Source organism: Podarcis gaigeae (assembly GCF_964106915.1).
Source record: "Podarcis gaigeae genome assembly, chromosome: 12".
Lineage (NCBI taxonomy): Eukaryota > Metazoa > Chordata > Lepidosauria > Squamata > Lacertidae > Podarcis > Podarcis gaigeae.
Genome location: NC_139688.1, coordinates 45,953,686 through 45,959,685, shown reverse-complemented (window position 1 = coordinate 45,959,685; position 6,000 = coordinate 45,953,686).

Below are 6,000 nucleotides of genomic sequence, written 5' to 3'. Positions count from 1 at the left end.
CGATGCAATTGGCCACTTAGTTAAGTATCGGGCAGGAGATATAGAAACATGATAAGCCGCACCAACAGGTTAAAGAACAGTTTCTACCCATGGGTCGTGAGGCTGCTGAATGGAAGACAGCAACATTGCAGCTGACGTTCAGGGCATAGCTGTCAACCTTCCCTTTTTTTTGCGGAAAATTCCCTTATTCCAGTGCCGTTTCCCGCTGCTTCCCGCTGCTATCCCAGATGGTTAGATATCCCGTAGACTGTTCCTGGGACAGGTGAGGCTGCTGATCCCTTATTTTTGAGGCTGCCGATTTCAAATTTTCAAATCTGAAAGTTGACAGCTATGGTTTAGGGTTGGTGGTCATACGACAGCACACAGAGTGTAACAAGGATTAGAGATTTTGTGGGGAGGCTTGTTTAATCTCACTGTAAACAAGTGGTACAGTGACAATAAAGTATTTCTACAGTGGTACCTCTGCATGCCAACGGGATCCGTTCCAGAGCCCCGTTCGCATCCTGAAGCAGACGTAACCTGCGTCTGCGCACGCGCGGGTCGCGATTCGCCGCTTCCGCGCATGAGCGCGACATCATTTTGAACATCTGCGCATGCGCAAGCGGCGAAACCCGGAAGTAACGCACTCCGTTACTTCCAGGTCACCGCGGCGCACAACCTGAAAATGCTCAACCCGAAGGTACTTCAACCCGAGGTATGACTGTATTTCTATTTCTATTCTATTTCTATATTTCCATTCATGAATAACCCATGGCTATGCCCATGGGTGCAGACTCTTTCCCCAGCAGGGTGGCCAGTTGGAAAAGAGGGCAGGGCTCCTTTAATAGTTGTGTAGAAAAGGGGGTTTCTGTTGGTTATTATTATTGTTGTATCTGTAAACAAAGCAGATATGATACAGCCATTCTAAGTCCCTAGTGCTCTTTCATCCAAAGAAACTAAACTTTATACAGCTGTCCCGGAACTTCCCTTTGCTCAGGGAAAGTAGGAGCAAACAGAGGGCATGTAAACTTTTCGGGAATTATTTGTTGACTTGTTGTCTCACTGGGCCCTTACCTCATGCGAAATGGACCCAATAAGAAAGGACAGAGTTGCTTCTGGTTGGAAAGTGAAAGCGAATTCTAAGAAGTTGGATTGTCCCACTATCAGCTCGCATTATTCTCAGACAACCTGCTGGAGTGGGAGAACATTAAGTCTTCAAGGGATGGGGAAGCTGTCCTTCATCTAGGCCCAAGGAGGTAGACGACTTCAGTTTCAGATCAAGAATAACTCCCGGCTTGTCAGCTCTCTGGTTTCCCTGTAATATGAGCTTCAAGTTGATTTGGTAAAAGATAGCAGCTAATGATTTATAGTGTGTTTTGATGGCATTACTGATTTGCAGAAAAACTGGAGCAACTAATCCCTGTTCTAATTAGGTTTGCCAGTTTACACCTGGGGGAGAGCTTTGTGGTTCAACACCACTGAAGCATGGAATGCGATTTTAACGATGACGGAACAAGATACTACATGTACCCACCCCAGCTGAACCAGTTTCACACTGTCAAGTCTTGAAAACAGGCTTAAATTCTTGTGCTATGGTAGGGTAAGGTTGAGATACAGCGAAAGCATGGACTGTAAGTTACTTTTAAAGAATGCTACAATATGCAATCTTGCTTTACTGCACAGGCGGCCAAGCAAGTTAGCAAATGTGACCTGACTGATCTGCACAGGTGCCAACATCCTGGGCCCTGAGCAACCCACAAAACTCCCCATGAAGGGGTCAGGCACCCACAAATTTTGGTGCCAGGGCCATGCACGCTGTATGGCACCCACAGCCCTGGCATCCATGGTCGTGGGACAAAGCTGGTACTCCTGCTCATCCATAATAGTTCTGGCTCCATGAAAGCAGTAATCACATTACAGCGCCAGGCTACATTCATTTACAGACTTGCTGCTTCTAGGACTTAAAAACAAAAATACAAAGAGGAATTACAAGCTATCCTTATACAGTGGTACCTCGGGTTACATACGCTTCAGGTTACAGACTCCACTAACCTAGAAATAGTACCTTGGGTTAAGAACTTTGCTTCAGGATGAGAACAGAAATCGGGCTCTGGCGGCACGGCAGCAGCAGGAGGCCCCATTAGCTAAAGTGGTGCTTCAGGTTAAGAACAGTTTCAGTTTAAGAACAGACCTCCGGAACGAATTAAGTACTTAACCTGAGGTACCACTGTACTGTACAGACAATTTGAATCTGTGTAAAATAAGTGTGTATGGAGAAAGGGGATTGTTGTGTACTAAGCTTGGATCCTAGAACAATAGGCAAGTAGGATCCTAGAACATAGCTGTCGACCTTCCCTTTTTTGGCGGGAAATTTCCTTATTCCAGCGCCGTTTCCCGCTGCTTCCCACTGCTATCCCGTAGACACACTGCTATCCCGTAGACTGTTCCTGGGACAGGTGACGCTGCTGATCCCTTATTTTCGAGGCTGCGGATCCCTTATTTTCAAATCTGAAAGTTGACAGCTATGTCCTAGAATGCAGCAACTGACTGGCTTGCAGGAAAAGACCAATCAGGCTCCAGGAGGAAGCTAATCAGCCTATTAGGTTGGTAGGATTGTAGAATGCAACAACTGATTGGCCTTCAGGAAAAGACCAATCAGGCTCCATGAGGGAAGCAGAATCAGCCAATAAGACGCGACTTAACTACAGGACTCCGAGTATATTTCAGGGATTGCGCCTGCTGGTCCTCTCTCCAGCTGCCACACACGTGTTTGTGCATCTGCATAGAGGAGAAAATCACAGGGAAAGAGCCTTTGCATATATTTGCAATTCGTACTCATGGAGGCTTTAGCCTATGTAGAAGAACTAATCAATGTATGGAGGTCTGAGACCACCGCAATCCCAGTTCTCCTTTCATGCATGAATTGCACATGGATTTCAGTCATCTGCATGAGGCATTTGCAGGGCTGCAAACAAAAGAAATGCGACTTGGCTTTCATTCAGAGGCTTCCAAACTGTCTGATCTCTTGGAGCCTGTCAAGTGGTGTCGTTCTAAAATCCGAGAAGATCTCAGCTTGTGAAGCAAATCCTATACATAGCACCAGGGCTTCTGTTCAGCAAACGCGTTATTTCACAGAGTTTGAAAAAGGGCAAGGGGGATACTCTACTTTTAGAAACAGACACCCACCATTTTAACCTCTGGGGCTACAGTCAATTGCGTACTCTTAGATGGAATTTGTTAAGTTGTGGGTGAACATATCAGACGGCACAGCGATTCTTCAAACAGCTCTTGGTTCTTAACAGGCCAGAACAGAACTGAACTGAAGGGTTCAGCCAGCCTGCTTATATAGAGCTCCACTACATCACAACAGTAACCACTTTCTGTAACTATCCAATCACTGAACGTCACTTTCAATCCCTTATTTGCATATGTGGACCTGAGTGAAAACTATCTACAGTATCCCCCTGCTGTCCTGCTGTCAGGGTGAAAACTTCAGTACATAACAGAATCAGCACTGGAATTAACGGAACTGAAACCATTCACACAACTGAGTGTGAGGTGACTAATTTTCCACTTGGACTCACAGCCTGTCTGAAAGCTAGTCCAGAGGAGTCTTAGGTTTATGTGTTTCCTCACCTCTCTTTTCTTCTCGTGAAGCTCCAAGGAGATCGCTTTGCCTCGCACTGTCCGCAGCAGGACAAATGGTGGCTAGTTTAAACTATGGTTTGTTCAAAAAAGGGACGTGGGTGGCGCTGTGGGTTAAACCACAGAGCCTAGGACTTGCCAGTCAGAAGGTTGGCGGTTCGAATCCCCGTGACAGGGTGAGCTCCCGTTGCTCGGTCCCTGCTCCTGCCCACCTAGCAGTTCAAAAGCACGTCCCAGTGCAAGTAGATAAATAGGTACCACTCCGGCGGGAAGGTAAACGCGTGTCCATGCGCTGCTCTGGTTCGCCAGAAGTGGCTTAGTCATGCTGGCCACATGACCCGGAAGCTGTACGCCGGCTCCCTCGGCCAATAAAGCAAGATGAGCGCCGCAACCCCAGAGTTGGTCACGACTGGACCTAAAGGTCAGGGGTCCCTTTACCTTGTTCAAACAAGCCAAGAACAAGCCACGGTTTAAAATCCTAGCTTGTCTGAACAAACCGTGCTTTAACTTCTAAACAAACCACTGTTCCCTGTGCAGAAAATGAAGAAGAAACTGGAGTTAGTTTAAAATGGAAGCAGCTGCTTCTGCTCTCCCCCTCACAACTGCACCAGGGAAGAGGGTGTGGAGGAGTAGGTTCATGGATGTAAAATCCCTGCATGCAGGGCTGGCCCGTCCCAGTTTGCTGCCTGAGGTGAGACAGGAAGGTGCTGCATTCCCCCATCGCCACCCCCTGCCTCGCTGCAGCGGGTTCTGTCAAGATCCAATACATTTGCAAGCACAGTTCAAAGTGTCGGTGTTGACCTTTAAAGCCCTAAACGGCCTCGGCCCAGTATACCTGAAGGAGCGTCTCCACCCCCATCGTTCAGCCCGGAGACTAAGGTCCAGTGCCGAGGGCCTTCTGGCGGTTCCTTCACTGCGAGAAGCAAAGCTACAGGGAACCAGGCAGAGGGCCTTCTCGGTAGTGGCGCCCGCCCTGTGGAACACCCTCCCACCAGATGTCAAAGAGATAAACAACTACCTGACATTTAGAAGACATCTGAAGGCAGCCCTGTTCAGGGAAGTTTTTAATGTGTGACATTTTAATGTATTTTTAATCTTTGTTGGAAGCTGCCCAGAGTGGATGGGGAGACCCAGCCAGATGGGCTGGGTATAAATAATATATTATTATTATTATTATTATTATTATTATTATTATTATTATTATTTCTTGCTGGAAGCCACTGCCACCCCGCAGCCCCAGTGTAGAGAATGGGACGAATCAGTCACAATTTAGTTACATCTACAGTGGTACCTCGGGTTACAAACGCTTCAGGTTACAGACTCCACTAACCCAGAAATAGTGCTTCAGGTTAAGAACTTTGCTTCAGGATGAGAACAGAAATCGTGCTCCGGCAGCATGGCAGCAGCAGGAGGCCCCATTAGCTAAAGTGGTGCTTCAGGTTAAAAACTGTTTCAGGTTAAGTACGGACCTCCGGAACGAATTAAGTACTTAACCTGAGGTACCACTGTAATTGCATTCAATGAGACAGCTAAAGCATGACTAACTTCCTCGAGATCCACATCCCCTCCAACATTACTCCGTTGAAAATAGGGACATATTATTATTATTATTATTATTATTATTATTATTATTATTATTCCCCACCCATCTGACTGGCTTGCCCCAACCACTCTGGGCAGCTTCCGACATATATTAAAAACATCATAAAACATTTAACATTCCCTATACAGGACCATCTTCAGATGGCTTGGTGGTCGTATAACTCCATACCATCCAACATTTCTCCAATGAAAATAGGGACTTCCTAAGGAAAAGCTGGACGCAGGTGGCGCTGTGGGTTAAAGCCTCAGCGCCTAGGACTTGCCGATCGAAAGGTCGGCGGTTCGAATCCCTGCGGCGGGGTGCGCTCCCGCTGCTCGGTCCCAGCGCCTGCCAACCTAGCAGTTCGAAAGCACCTCCGGGTGCAAGTAGATAAATAGGGACCGCTTACCAGCGGGAAGGTAAACGGCGTTTCCGTGTGCGGCTCTGGCTCGCCAGATGCAGCTTTGTCACGCTGGCCACGTGACCCGGAAGTGTCTCCGGACAGCGCTGGCCCCTGGCCTCTTGAGTGAGATGGGCGCACAACCCCAGAGTCTGTCAAGACTGGCCCGTACGGGCAGGGGTACCTTTACCTTTACCTTTAAGGAAAAGCGGGGCACTCTGGGATCAAATCAGAAACCGGGACGGCTTCTGTAAATCTGGGACTGTCCCTGGAAAATAGAGGCACTTGGACGGTCTGGATCTAGCCCAGTGTATTATCCTCCCCAAACTACATTTTTATGCACTTTACCTGTGAGTGACCCTGTCTTAGTGAGCTTAACCTATGTTATATGAAA